Source organism: Coturnix japonica, chromosome 3 (assembly GCF_001577835.2).
Source record: "Coturnix japonica isolate 7356 chromosome 3, Coturnix japonica 2.1, whole genome shotgun sequence".
NCBI classification, from domain to species: Eukaryota; Metazoa; Chordata; class Aves; order Galliformes; family Phasianidae; genus Coturnix; species Coturnix japonica.
This window is the reverse complement of record NC_029518.1, coordinates 6,940,994-6,955,416: the sequence shown is the minus strand read 5'-3', so window position 1 is coordinate 6,955,416 and position 14,423 is coordinate 6,940,994. Positions and strand designations below refer to the sequence as shown.

Here is a 14,423-nt window from a genome sequence, read left to right as displayed (position 1 = left end):
GTTGACAGAGCAACGGGCTCCGCTGTGAGAGATACAAGGACAGCACTGAGGTCAGTCTGGGAATCTGTGAGCCAAAAGCTCCTTAGGCAAGGCACTTACTGCAGGAAAGGCAGAGGCAAGCTTGATGAAAATAGCTGTAGCACAGTTAAAAACAAAGCAAAACAAAATGAAGAAATCGCGTGGAATGGATTCATCTGGATTTGCCACTCACGCATCATTCTGGTACTCACTAAAAGAAACCCCATCTTTATATTTATTTTATTTTTCCTAGTACAAGTGTTTTTCCTAGGTGCTGGACTGCAAGTGTGAAGACAAGCCTATAATTCTTCTATACGTAATGGTGTGTTTTTTTCAAGTGGTGTTAATTAATTTTATTATTAATCTTATTTCTGGGAATTTTAAGTGTTTGTATTGGAATGTTTTCTGATTGAAGCCATGAAAAGACTCTACCGAGCTTTCCACCCAGCACACTTTGCAGGAATTACACCTGCAATTAGAATTAATTTACCAAATGAAATCACCTCTGAAGCAATCAGGGCTCTCACAGCCATAGGCCATTCATCTCAAGTGCAAAATGCAGCCATACAGTTATTATAATATGGTGCAGAACGGGAGAGAAAAATATTTACTAAGGAGAAGGGAAATTATAGCACTTCTCTGAATTAAAACAAATGTATGTAAATAAAGATACCCTCTGCTTCCATAACCCGATTATAATACTGATGTGCGTGATCTGAAAATTACATGCTGTGAAAGTAACACGCTGCTGTGGAGAGGCATCTGGCTGGCTCTCCTTGATTTCAGGCGCATGTAGGATAATTGCACACTTCAGCATAGATCCTGATTTGAAACATTCCAGAAGAAAAGCCTTTCTTTCTATAAAGCTTGTTTAATTCTAAGGGCACTGAAGCCTGTGAGGGGCTGGTGGCAGTAGCTCTGCTGAGAGCACACGGACATGCCAAAGGATGGTGAGCTATTGTGCCTTGGGGCATGGCCCCGGTGTGCAGCACTGGCTCATTTCTCATGTCCTGGTTGAGTCACTCTGGATGAGCAAAACCTGGGGAGGAATGATCAGTGTCAGTCCTACACCAGCTTGCAAGGTGAACGTAGGACTATAAGCAAGGTGCTTGCAATACATGCTCAGAGATGGAGGGAGTGAGGACTGAACCCAACTGCTGCATACTCTCCTACTCAAAGCAATGGGGCTGTTCTGATTTCTGGCCACCTTCTGATACCTGAATGGTAACTCTTTCATGCTGCATTTCACTCTTGGCAGTATTGATGTGCAAGCTTTCTGGGGGTGAAGAGGTTTTTTAATAGAAAATAATATGAAATTCATTTAAGCTGTTACTATCATCCATTGCAGTGAAGCTGGGAAAGTATCTTCTGTAGACTTATTACATCTTGACCATAGATTTACAAGCAGATTTATGTGAGCATATCTGATGTACTACTTTGTTTGTAAGCTGGGTGGGACTGTATATCAAGGCAAAGAAAGCACTGAGAAATTCTGTGTGTTATTCTGATGCTTCAAAACATTACTGATACCACCTAATTGTGCCTTTAGGTGAGCAAGCTGAAAGTTCAGCACGTCCCCCAAGTTCTTCTAAAGCTCTTTCAAAGCACCATCTCTGTTTCCCAGCAGAGACTGGCTGTGAAGTTAATGCGTGACAAATCTGTAGGTGACTCATCAGCTGTTTGTTATTAGGCATACATTGTATATTAATTACCCTCAGTTTGAAGACCTAGTGTGCAGTTGTGAGTCAAGCTGATGCTTTGAAATGAGGGTGTTTAGCAGGGAAAATGGGTGTGCGGTGATGTGGTGAGATGACAAAAGGCTTTGATTCTTCCATGGCTCGGGGAATAGCTGCAGCACAGTATGTTGAACTCACGGGGAAAAAAAAGTATCCCGAGAATCCAATAAGAATATTCAACTAACTGCTTTTATAGACAGGCCTGACTCAGAATGAATGTTCAAGCCTTAAAAGAGTGGGTTGAGCAGCGCTATCGGAAAGATTCTTTTCATGTGAATCACAATTGAATAATTTGAATAACTGACTCAAAATTTGCTGCCTGTACAAGCAGGAAGGCAGGACGTGCCACTGCCTGAATCTCCCTCTGTGGGATGCATCTTCCCATCTCCTCTTTCCACCCTCCAAGCATTTTACTTCCTTCCTACGTGGAAGACCACATGAAAGGTAATGTAACAGTGGCAAAGAGCACTGATTTGAGTGTTTTGCTCTGTGACAAACCAGATGGACCTCGTGGAGGAGAGGAAGTCCTCCTTCCTGCGGGAGCTATAGGGCTTGTGCAAGAGGGAGAAGATGGGAGTTATTTCTGAGCCATTCTGAGTACTCCAGAGCTGGCTGGAAGTCAACCGATGTGGCCCCGGCCAGTACTGAATGTTGCCACCAGGAGGGAAACAGAACAGAGCTCCTGTTTCAAGGCATAGAGTCTGACATGTCCTTTTGGTGTGTCACCTTAGCTTGGAGTTTAACTGATCTGCTGGAAAAGTAGCATGGAAAACTGTAGGCAAGCCAGAAGGCTACTGGAACATACTGAGGATAACTTCCTAAGCCAAGTAATAGACAGCCCCAGCAGAGGGGATGCAGTGCTGGACCTGTTGCTCAGCAATGTGAGCAATCTGATTGGTGACATCAGGACTGTAGGCTGCCTGGGCTGTAGTGATCATGCAGTGGTGAAGTTCAAACTCTTAAAAGATATTGGACATGCAAAATGTAAAAGCAGGGAGCTTAATTATAGGAATGCCAACTTGCATCTCCTCAGGTAGTCAACAAAACCCCCTGGCAATCTGTACTCAGTGTCAAGGGTGCAGAGCAGAGCTAGCTGATCTTTAGAGATGGTTTTCTTAGGGCACGAGAGCTCTTCACCTCAGGTGGAGGAATTAAGGAAAGCAAGAGACTGTTATGTCTGAACTGGGACCTGCTGGTCAAACTGGAGAGCAAGAAGAAAATGCACAGGCAGCAGAAGCAATGACAGGTACCCTGAGAGGAGTAAGGGATGCAGATAGGCTGTGTAGGGATGGGGTGGTGGGCTCAAGAAGGCCAAAGCCCAACTGGAACTGGTCTTGGCAAGGGGTGCTAAGAAGGACAAGAAAGGCTTCTACAAGTACATCAACCAGCAGAGCACCTTCACGGTGAAGACAGGATAAGACAGCTGAGACTGTTCAGCCTGGGGAAGAGAAGGCTGTGGGGCGACCTGAGCTGCCTTTCAGTATCCAAAGGGGGACTGTAAGAAGTGAAGGGCAGACTATTTAGTTGTGCCTATGATGACAGGACAAGAGGAAATGGTTTCAAACTAAAGAAAGGGAGATTTAGACTGGATATAAGGAAGAAGTTTTTTACAATAAGGTTGCCCAGAGATGTGGTGGATGACTGATCCTTGGAGAAACCCAAGCTCAGGCTGGATGAGGCTCTGAGTGCAGATGGAGCTGCAGTTGTCCCTGTTCATTGCAGGAGGATTGAACCAGATGACCTTTAAGGGTTTCTTCCAACTCAAAACTATTCTATGCTTCTGTGATTCTGTGTCCGAACTTTTCTTGCCCAAGAAAAAGCACTGTGATCAAGGTTGGACTGAAATACTGAAGTCCTTTTTGAACTCAAGCCTCTTTGAACTGGGTGACCTCTAATGAAAGCTGGGAAAGTTTAGAGAGGAAAACAGCTTATCTTTTCCTTCTCCTTGCTGGATGAATGCCCTTATTTTGTTATAGATCGTTCAGCTTTATTTTTGCTAGGGGAATGTTATTTATTCAGCTTTCAAATGTTTGGTTAGCTTATTAATTTTTCATATGCAAGAGCTTTGAATATGTCTCTTTGAAATGCCACAGCTAACCTCCTTTTTCCTTTGGGCGATGTACTTGGATCTCCACTTTTGACCTTCTTCCAAAAGTTGCCTGGAAAATTAGCCAAGGGGATGTTCTCCAGCTCATGGCTATCAGGTGGCACTGCTGCTGATTTATGAAGTTCCCATTACATTGAGCTAATGAACAGGAAAACGTGACAGCCACCAGAAGGTCTGCACACCCTCTTGTTAGTGTGTGAAGGATATGCACGTGAGGGAGCACGCCTGACCACAGTGCTGAGCAGGGGAAAACCAAACCATCTTCTCTTTCACCACTGTATTATCTGCTGTAATTTCCAGCCTTGCTCACTGCAAATCCACCCTCACCTGCTTCTTCTTGGGGGAATGTCCCCCACTTGGTGGTTTCATGAAGGCACAGTGGTAATAATGTAAAGGAAAGGGGAGTTCCTTCTCCTTGGGCTAAGGATGAACTGTCTGTGCTGTCATTCCAGTATTGTTTTAATTTTGTTTTCTGCTGTTAATGCTTGTTTTACCCTCTGGTGTTGCTTTGGCAGGCACAGGAGTTTTGTCCTTTAGGACAAATTCTCTGTGATGCTGAAATGAACTAAATGCAGAGGTTTTTTCTTTGCTTCACACAGATGGTATTTCTCTTGTTTTGCTTTTTAATAACTTCAAGATTCCTTCTGTTTTTGAATGTGGAAATAGCATCAGCATGGACTTGCTGTCCTTGCTTTCACCAGATCACGGGCTGCCCATCCTTTACGAACCTTTTTGTTGCATTTACCCTTTCTCACTTCTCCAGTCTTCATTTAGTATTCTTAATTTTTCTTTTCCTTGATTGTTCTCTCGCAGTAATTCCAGCTCACCCAGCAATCACCATCACAATGCTGTTTTCCAAGGTTAGTAGGTTTCCAAGGAGTCCTGTTTGACTCCAGACTGCTGGCTGCAGGTCCAGCTACCTCGTACAGTCAATAAATGAAAGCTCTCTATTCATATGGCACAAATCACCACTTCCCCTCTTGTCATACCCTGCTCCTCAAGGCGGTTCATTTCACACATCTTTACATTGGAAGCTGTGCACTGTAATATAGATCAGCATGTATTTATCGACTTTATCCTGTTATTATTCTGATAGGCACATATGGCTGTGTTGTGCTCCCACCCCAGGTATTACCTCTGTCTGGTTTGTTACCTCTGTGAGCCTTCTCTTCAGCATTTTACAGTTCTCCTCTGCAGGTGTGTGAGGGGAGCCTACGCAATAGGATACTGACTGTTGGTGGTAAGGCTGCAAAGCACCGAGGGCATCTTTGTACAAGAACAGGATGATAAATAAGCTTTTTGAAAGTGCTTGTGTGACTCATGTCTCATGCTTGTGTGAAAACATACAGAAGCCTTAAGTCCCCTGCCTTTCAACTGTGTTTGTAATTAATTTATGTGCTTTGTTAGCTTTTACCTGGATATTCTTAAAAAAATCAGACAAGAGCAGAGGTTCGTGCTCTGTGCTTGGAGGAGCTGATGTATGCCTGAAACCTTCTCTGATTTTGCCATTAACTCCTTTTCACACCTATTAGGGCAGAGCAGAGGGTGTCAGAGCTGGCAGCTCCACTGGGGCCATGAGCAGTGGGAATGGCCAACCCTACAAAAATGCCCTTGCTATTTTAGTTAGTTAGTAGGCTGTGTGCTCCCTGTATGGGCTGAAGGGAAGGGAGGGCGCAAGCTTCCTCCTCCAAGGCTCCAGCAGACTGAGAGAACATAGTTTTGTCACTGCGTTACAATTTATAGCTAATATCTGCAAATTCTGGCAAAATACTGTTAACCTTAATATACTGTTCCACCCCAACAGTAATTTTGTATGCAGACACAGGCTCAGGGAGGATATAATTGGTACCTATTGCTCTACTTTCAAAATGCTGCATTCAGATACATTCCTGTGGAAAAAGAAACTGATGAATCTTCAATACCTGGAGAGACTGAGATTGCCCACAGACTTCTAATGAGCATTGAACTGCACTGCCTTCCTCCAGTGCTGCTGAGACACAGTCTTACCTGGGGGGCACTCAGGAGCCAACACAGCTCATTGCTGGGGCTTTGTGGTATTGCTCTGTTTGTATGTACGTTTGAAACTGAAGGAAGCACTGGAAAAATTCCTTAGCACAGAAATGTTCCAGACAGATTTCAAGTTTGTTTTTCTCATGCCAACCATGCACACTTCAACATCTTTGTTTAGCTGTCTAGATGTTGCAGTATTCTTGTGGTTCCATCTGTACATTTGTTTATAGCCTGAAGAAATCATCCATGCTTGCTTTTGGTTTTTTGGTTTGTTTTTTTTTGCAACCTGAGTAATGCTGGTGGCTTGTAGCTTGATTAGCCCTTATGGATGGATGACATGAGGGGACTCAGCACAGTGCTCGATTAACTATGGTCAGAGCTTTTCTTCTCTGAGAGTCCATATAAAGGTGCTCTGTCTGACAGCAAACATGCCTTGAACCTTGGTAAATTGCACCGGTGTTCAAAGAAAAATAACCCTCATCCTTTTGCTGCTTTTTTATTAATTCAGATGTCGTACCTATTTTAATTCACATATTCCTAACCAAGATTTAATTACAACAGGTATTTTGGGGTAGCTGTTTTTAATTTTCTTCTAGCTGTGTTTCAATTTCCTTTGTTGATTCACTGCTGATTTTACTTTCACAATTGATTGTAAAGGTTTATTCTTCCCTTAACGTTAATCTTTAAATACTTCCTCGCAACAGGGGCTCTCAGGTGATTATTACATTGTGCTCTGTGATGAGAAGCAGTCCGCAGTGCTGGATCTGGTAGCTGTTCTCCTCCCACTACAGCTATCTCCACACAGGGACATATGCTTTCCATATCTTTGTGACGTGTCTTACACTGTCATTTTTCTAATTATTTTCTAATTTAATTGCAATTGCGCTACCAGTTATCACAAGGTGATACCACATCAAGGTGTGGTAGAAAAAGAAAGATATTTGTTAAGAATTGTTGTCTTTGCATTAATTGGAGGTTGGAATTAGATGATCTCTAAGGTTCCTTGCAACTCAAGCTTGTCTTTGATTCTGTGATTTAGCCTTTTCCCTTCATTACGTTGTCTTAAATGGCAAATTCAAAGGCAAAATGTCACTTGGTATTAAAACCTCAGTCAGCCAACAGTCCAAACTCTTCCCTGGGGTGACTTTCATAGAGTTGTGCCAGGAATTAATTTGATTGAGTCAGGAAAGGATTTAAAAAAACACACCCACAGCCGAAGGTCTGAGATCTCTTGCCTCACAGTTATCCTCATTTGCAACTCCTTCAAGACCCACTCTTCCTTAAAAGGGCTTTAAAACATTCGGACCTGGCATGAAGGTGACACTCCCTGCTCTGAGATTGGCTTTTGGTTTGTTTTGCTGGTGGCTGCTCCCTTCTCCTTATGTGCAAGTTCACCAACTGCAATTTAAAAGCTGTGTTTCCCCTTCAGTCCCCATAGTGCTGTATGGATGTGAGCTTTTCCCATCCTTTGTTTGAAAAAACATATGGCTTTGACATCCAAGTCTGAATGGCACTAACTGTGGAAGTGATACAGCAGTCTTGTTTAACAATGCTTAGATCATGAACAGAAAAGTCAATAGTCTCTCCACGGCTTCCCCTTCAGAAGGATAAAAATGGTTCTGATTAAATAAATCCCCAGCTCCCCCTAACATCCCATAACAGCCAAAGCAGAGCTGTCTTGATGGCTTCTTGTATGCCTGCATGTCCCAAACCAACCACAGCAGAAACATTGCCCTTGCTTGACTGCTGCCAGGTTGTCATGAAAGGAACCATTTTTGGAAATGGAATGGCTGGAGGCAGCCATAAGGGAGTCATAAGAGGGAGGAACAAACACCTAAAAGAACTCCGTAATGGTAAGGGTGATGGAGCACTGGAACAAGCTGCCCAGAGAGGTGGTGGAATCTCCTTCTATGGAGATATTCAAGACCTGTCTGAACACCAACTGAAGAAGATTGTCCACAACCAAGAATGAAAACATAATTCTGGTCCCAAATCCTACATGACTGCAGTTTCAGTAAACTTGATCTTTATAGCAAAGGTCATGGAACCATCCAACAGCAAGACCTGAGGATGTTTCCAAGCCTCAGGGAAGCAGTGCTGTAGTTGTGTCACCCTAACAGATGGCTGTATAACTTGGTAAAGACACATAACGACTTTACAGTTCTCTGTAGTGTTTCTCTCCCAGTGATTCACTGTTCTACCATAAGAAAGACTTTTTTTTTACCTCATATTTCTTCAGTTCCAGTCTGTTGTTTTTCAGCCCCTGGGCTGACTGGTGATGATGTATACAGACTGCTCCCCGGAGGGCATGCTGGTAGTCCTGCCTTTGACTAAAGCATGTGATAGAACAGTTGGCAATCTACAACTCTTTAGGTGTGTGATGCACTTTGGGAAAAAGAACTATTTAAAGCAAGATGACAATTTGTCTGTTTGTTATTTAAATGTACCCAGAAAAATTATTGGTTTCTATAAAAACTAAAAGCTCCAGCATAGTTAATGGGAGGGCTGGTGAACACTGCAAGGATGGACATCACTTGCTGCAAATATTTCAACTTCTTTGGGCAGTTTGAGGTAGTTCAACTGTCCTTCATCCCTGCAGAGGTATTTTAACTCATTACATGTTAAAAGGTTGAACTTGCCTTTTGTTTTTCATTATGCATTATTGTAGTTCTTTTGCTTTGTGAATGCAACAATCTAAATAATTCACAGGAGCCGAAGTACCGGCTGTCAGTGCCACAACCAGGCAGGTCCTGATTCCTGATAGCCTCATCTTTCCCAAAGACCACAGAGTACGTGGCTGTGCTCTGATAGCGCTGTGCTGCAGTGTGTTGCTGGAGGCTCGCTGGCATTTCAGAGCACATCTGGCAGTTGAGAGTAAAATAGACAGAGAAACAACATTGATCAACAAGAGTTTTGCTCTTGACGTAACCAGGAAAGTACACCTTGGGTGCCTAATTAGCATCAAACCATGCAGAAATGATATTGGAAAATGAAATTATTGACTGCGTATCTAAAAATAGGTAGCCTGCACCTCTTGTAGGAGCAAGTTTGGGGGATGTCAGGTGTAGCAAAAATCAATGAGGTGATGCGATAGACTGATGGTGTGTCAGAAGAGCTGCTGTTACTCCCCACCTCCCGCAGAACCCAACTGCACGTAGCTGAGAGTGTCAGCTGGTCCTGATGTTACACACATATTTATTTGAGTGCTTGTTAAGCAGGTGAAGTGACCTAATTGTGAGGGGAGCTCGGCCTCCATCCATGCTGTCAGGCGGCTGGGTTTTCCTTTTGGGCTGCTCCTGGTGTTCATCTTTGAGGAAGCTGCTGTGGCAGAGTGCGTTTGGTAGAAGTCAGCATCACGTGATGAGAGCCCGTAACTGCCTCTGCCTTTTGGAAGAGTTTTGAACCCCTCCTCTAGAGCACAGTACAGCGGCAAAAAACATGCAAAACTGAAATTCTGGCAGCCTTCAGCAGTCTCCTCTTGCTTACAGAAATGCCAATAGGAAGTTTAGTTAGGAGAGCTTTGTCTCACTTTGTCTCAATGCATTGAAAGAAATAATACCGCTGTGTGAGCTAATTGACCGGGGGCTCATCAGGCTTTCTTTGATTTCCTCCTCCTTTCTCAAGCCTGTGAAGGACCAACTATTAAGGAATATGGAATGGGAATAGGAATAATAAGTAATATCCAGCTGCCAGGATTGCTTAGCACAGTTTGACTGCAAACTTATAGCAGCTGGTAACATTATCCAGGTTTTGCATACTTCATGTCTATTTGCATACAGATTTGACAATGTAATTGTGGACTGGCATAAGGCAGAATGAAAGAAAAAAGTGAGCAAATTCAGAGAAAAGAGTTCTTACAATCTGCTACTGTATTTCAAACAAAGCTAACAGTATGCCATTTTGCAGCAGGAACTGACTTTTTTTCTAAGTACTGGGCCAGCTAGAAGTCATGGAGCCATATTTAAACTGATGCTTGCCATGTAGACCTCAATCAAACACACTGAGCTGCATGAAGGGCAACTCTGTGATAGATCAGCACTTAGCAGTGTTGTGCATACAAATAAAATGAATATGATGATGTTGGCTGTTGGCATGATTTTAGGCAGACTGTAACAAATCCTTACGTTTTTCAAGCCACCCCATTCTACACTGGTATGACTACAACCCCCTATTTAGGAGAGCAGCCCACCTCTGCTGGCAGGGGCAGTGATAAGTGTTTTAATACTGATTGCAGAAGAACTGGGATTTGTGGCAATCACGATTGTGTCTGAAAAACTTCCTCTGCCTGTCTGCCCTACTTTTCTCTTGAACCATGATTTTAAAGCCTCAGCATCAGGATGATTTTGGAGACATTTAGCAACCCAAGAACTGAGTTTAATAGGAAAATGTGGTGGTAATATTGTTTGGGGTTTGACAGTTGACTATTTTTACTGAAATTCTGTCATAAGTTATGCTTGCTGTTTGAATTATGGTATTTCTCTGAGATGCCATAAAAAGGAACTGGTCAGTAATAATCTTTTGCAAAGATTAAGACATCTGGAAGGGAGGATACAACTTGTTTTCTGTTTCATTTACGGCCACCTGGTTTAGGACTAAACACACACACACACACACACACACACACACACACACACACACACACACCCTCCCAAACAGCATCATTCTGGTATATACCTCAGGGCTTTTATTTTGTTATGTAGTTTGGTGGTGATTGCTTCTTGTTCATTGGCACAGGCTGCGTGGGGAGGTGGTGAAGTCGCCGTCCTTGGAGGTGTTGGACTGAGGGACACGGTTTAGTGGGCCATACTGGTGACAGGCCGATGGTTGGACTGGATGATCTTAGAGGTCTTTCCCAGCCTTGGAGATTCTATGATTCCATGACTCCTGGTAAAGTTTCTTATGGTTAGTGGTAGGGTGTTCCCAGCAAGGAGATTCTATTAGACTACTGGTGCTGTCCTGTCCTTGCTGAGGTCAGTGACTAAGGTGGTGGTAAATCAGGGGGTCAGAATCTCCTGGTAGCACCATGTTTCTTGGAGAGGGCAGAAGGAAAGCAGTTTAAGAAGCAGTGCCATTAGCAACAGCTTTCCTTGGGAAAAGTGCTGACAACCAAAGTATGTGATGCTTTGCACCTGTCTCTAAGGCTAATGACTCAGCTGTTCCTTGGCAACACCCTGATGAGTATTCTGACCAGCTGCAAGATGAACATGGTAATATGAATCAGCAGAATCTCTCAAATCAAACAGAGCACTGGAAATGGTTCTTCTCCGGTGTTCCCACTTCATTTTAAGTATCACTCCCATTGCACTAGAGTCATCAAATAAATGACAGGCAGGAGATGGAAAGCAAATATAAAGCCAGACTAGGAGTAAGTATTAATTAAAACAGGATTTGGAATAAATTGGGAAGTTTTCCTTTTCTATCCATTACATACAATGCTTCATTTAAGACCCATTTTGCATTGATTTACATGGCTCTTTGTAGTGATTTCTGGTGGCTATTTCACTGTGAGGAACCGCCTGAAACACAAACTATCTGTGATAAAACTTCAACGCTTGTCATAAGTGTCTGGGTCCTTGGTTGCGCTGTGAGATAGTTGCTGCTACTTGTTGGAAATTATTTTGGAAGCCTTTTCAGCTATGCATATCAAACTATGGTAACTCTAGTTTTTTTTGTTTTTTTTTTTAATATAATTGAAATCTTTAAGTCCTCAAGATCTGCTAAGCTTGTGTTTTTGTTTCCAAATTTTAAATCCCCCTTGCCCACCCCTCCAAATCTAATTTAGCAACCAAAGTGAATAACCACATACAGCATTAAGATCATAACTAGTAGTATAAAACAATAAAGTTAAGATGTATTCTCTGTTTTCCCTTGTGATTTATTTTTACAGCTTCTGAATAACTTAATTCCATCCAAGACAACCTTGCAAAGAGTGATATTTACCTCTAGCTAGCTGGTTTATACCCCAGGTCTCTCAGCCTGTCCTCACACAGGAGATGCTCCAGGCCTCTCACATCTTTGTGTCCCTCAGCTGGACTCTCTCCAGGCGATCCCTGTCTTTTTTGACCTGGGAAGCCCAGAACTGGGCACAGTGCTCCAGGTATGGCCTCACCAGGGCAGAGTAGAGGGGGAGGATCACCTCCCTTGTCCTGTTGGCCATGCTCTTTGTAATGCACCCCAGAATGCCATCGGTCTTCTTGGCCACCAGGGCACACTGCTGGGTCATGGCCAAACTGTTGCATGCAGTTGTTCCTTCCCAGGTGTAGGACTCTACATTTGTACTTGCTGACTCTCATCAGTTTCCTTTCTGTTCAACTCTCCATCCTGTCCAGGACCTGTTGAGTGGCAGCACAGCCTTTTGGCTTGTCAGGAAGGTCTCACGGTACCCAGTCTGGCTCAAACACTCTGCTCCTGTGAGCAACATCCCACCATAGGCATATCTGGAGTGAGAAGCTTTACCTGGTAGGAGTGAAACAAAAAAAGTCTTTTTAAGCTACGTTGGGAAGGGAGGGGAGACTTCGGTATATAAATCTGAGTCCGCCAGGCATTCAGCCAGGAAAGGAACTGCAGGAAGCAACCAGATATGAAACACAGGAAACAGCATTTCCTAATCAAAATATTGAGGATTTGTGGGAAAAATACTACAGAATTTATCAAAAGACTCTCCGATGTGTCAGTTGGATGGGAGTAGCAGATTATATTCTTTGGTGATCTTAGTACTGAGAGGATTGAAACGAAGGCATATGAGATTCATGGTGATCTTAGTACCAGGAGGACTGAAACGAAGGCATGAGAGATTCATGGCAGTTAAATTTCCTGAGTTGTTTAAAAAAACATGCATCTAATTTGTGAGCATTCCTATTTGAATGTGCTTTTTTTTGGAAGAACATTGTCAGAAAAACACTGCTTTGGCTCTTTATTTGCAGGATGGTGATACTGCCAGTCACCTACATCAGGTACATCAGCCACGGGGATGTGGCTTTTGGGTCTTTTATTCTTTAGTCCAACAACTTTTGGGACTGCAGTCCAACAACTTTTGGGACTGCTTAGTGCAGAGTCAGGGCAATGTGTTTATTAAGTAGCAGAAACATTAAGATGTAGAAAGTAACCATTTCTGTAATACAAACTCCATATGTTGTGCCAGAATGTCAGGAATGGGTGGAATGAATAAAGTGGCTTTTCTCTGTTAAAATAGTTGTTGATGATGGTGTGGGATTCTTAACTCAGTTCCCAAGCACAGACCGATAGAAAATAAATAATCATATTTTAGATGTGTTCTACCATCAAACATTGTGTTTGATTTCATCATGGTTTTCTCTGTTTAAGAATTAGAAGAACGTTGTCTTTCCAACATACCTGAGATCTCAGCCTTGTTGAAGCTCCATTTTGCCTTTGTTCTCAAGGAGAGTTTTGGCCGCATGTTTCAGCTGCTCTGCAGCATTGCTTTGGTGTCTGGTGCAGGTGATTTTTGTTGTCAAAGGAGAGAAAGTCATATTTGTTTAGCAGACATGGTGATGACCAGTGCTGTTTCCTGGTTTCTGAAACACAGAGAGCACAAATGTGACCATCCTCACTGTCCTGACCCAGGGATGAATGACAGTGAGGAAAATTCAGGGTAAGTGAAGGCATGTTTAACTGATCCCACATCTGCTATTTCTGCAGCACTTGGGAAATGCATATTTATCTAGATCCACTTACTTGCATGGGAACAAAAACTATGAATTCTGCTTCAGCTCAGCACAACTCTAAAAAATACTCCTTTGGTTAATGTAATTTTGAAATCTTCCCCTTTTCGTGTTTAACATGTTCTAGAATGTAACTTTATAATATTTCCTACATCCTTTTGGAAGCCAACCCTTTTAAACTAAGGCTTTGTAGTTCAAGTGGAAGAGAACATCAGTTTGGTGATGCCTGGGAATAAATTCTTAGCTACAGTGAAGCCAGTGAAAGTTCCGTTCACAGTTGTCACGGAACTGAAGCATTGCTTCAGATTTATTTTTGTTGCTTTCAACCTTTGTATTGCATTCAGTTTATAATCTTGTGTACAAGCACTCCGTCATAACAGTCCCTCTTGGACCTGAAATTTTCCTGTTCAAACCCATCTGTGGAATAAATTCAGAGTTAGACTGGATTTTGTTCTGCAAATGCTGATATAACCATGCTGAAATGCATAGCAGTAGGCGGACTGGAGCATCTCTCTCACTTTCTCCTTACAGGCATTCCACTTATATTCCTTTTCTTTAAGCCAAATTATATCTTTGTGTACAAGTACACTAACACACTCTCTAAAATAATAACATCAGTAATAACAATAATAATGATAATAGTAATAATAATAGTAATAAAGCAGATTGCTTTCATGTTTACACCATATTAGCACTTCAAAAGCTGTAGGGTGAGGAATATAATTCAAATATGATTTCTACTAAAGGACTTAATTAACAATACATATTTATTAGCAGGGCTTGTCTGGCTCCTTTTTATAAAGCAACTCTGCTCCCCCAAAATGTTTAATTTATTGAAGGAAGCGATAAAATGATGCAACCAGCTCCAGA

The 14,423-nt window shown here is 42.5% G+C and overlaps 2 long non-coding RNA genes across 4 annotated transcripts in view; one reads left to right on the top strand and one right to left on the bottom strand.

Moving 5' to 3' along the window:
• Positions 1-2,077: 2,077 nt before the first annotated feature.
• The window catches only part of LOC116653193, a 29,434-nt gene continuing 17,088 nt past the window's right edge, over positions 2,078-14,423 (top strand). Inside the window, exon 1 of the long non-coding RNA XR_004306671.1 lies at positions 2,078-2,198. This is a non-coding gene — a long non-coding RNA (uncharacterized LOC116653193). The remainder of the gene's footprint in view (positions 2,199-14,423) is intronic.
• Positions 12,009-14,423, bottom strand: part of LOC107310818 — a 113,165-nt gene continuing 110,750 nt past the window's right edge. For all 3 annotated transcript variants that reach the window (XR_004306668.1, XR_004306670.1, XR_004306669.1), the window contains 2 exons: positions 13,225-13,406; positions 12,009-12,327 (listed from right to left, as the gene is read on the bottom strand). This is a non-coding gene — a long non-coding RNA (uncharacterized LOC107310818). The remainder of the gene's footprint in view (positions 12,328-13,224; positions 13,407-14,423) is intronic.